Source organism: Elephantulus edwardii, unplaced genomic scaffold (genome assembly GCF_000299155.1).
Source record: "Elephantulus edwardii isolate Elephantulus edwardi_28Jun2011 unplaced genomic scaffold, EleEdw1.0 scaffold00009, whole genome shotgun sequence".
NCBI lineage: Eukaryota > Metazoa > Chordata > Mammalia > Macroscelidea > Macroscelididae > Elephantulus > Elephantulus edwardii.
The window spans coordinates 23,220,737-23,221,633 of NW_006399759.1; positions in this window are offsets into that span (position 1 = coordinate 23,220,737).

The following is an 897-nucleotide window of genomic DNA, read 5'->3' on the forward strand; positions in this document are numbered from 1 at the left end:
ATTGACACAGGATAGAGCAGGGTTTAGGACTGTTGTACATAGGGTCGCTATGAGTCGCAAACGACTCGACGGCACATAACAACAACAACAACAATAGGCAACATCGATTTCGTTTTACTTGGATTCACCGTTAACACCCGTGGTACAAGTAGTCAAGTATCAGATATCCTATATTGGGGAACTCTTCTGCCAAAGACCTCTCCAAAAGGTAAAGAAGGCACCTTTCCTTGGGCTCTCTATTCTCACAGAGCTCTCTATTGGGGCAATAACATATACAATAAAATGAAGAGTTAAGACCCTATTCACATGCACTGTATGCAACATATAATCGAGAAGAAAACTTATGAATGTTTATAGAGAAAATTGTAGACAATTACTGAAAAAACAAACAAAAATTGATTAAAAAAATTAAATCATTTTAGTGTATCAGTTCTCTCCTCAGAAATTTAACACTCAGTTGAACACACAGAATAGCTACATAATGCTGAGCATTGTGACTACATTGAAATATAATATTAATCATCACAGGATCTCTAATTTTATTTTTACCTTGTAGGTCATCAGTAATCCTAATACATTTTATGGGATAATTTTTCCTTTCTCTGATGACTTGTGAAAAATACATTCAGAATTTTTGCTGGAGTTGCATGGTTTACTTGCCTCCCTCCACTAGACTCTTGGAGTGCTTTAAGAGTGGGAACCATGGTATATTCACACAATGGAATACTATGTAGCACTGAAAAATAAGGAACTCATAAAATAGTATACGACATGGGTGACCCTGGAGGACATTAGACTGAGTGAATTAGACAGTAACAAAAAGATAAATGCTGCATAACACCACTGTTATAAACCAGGGCTTACATGGGTGTTTTGGGGGCACTAAGAAAAAAAGGG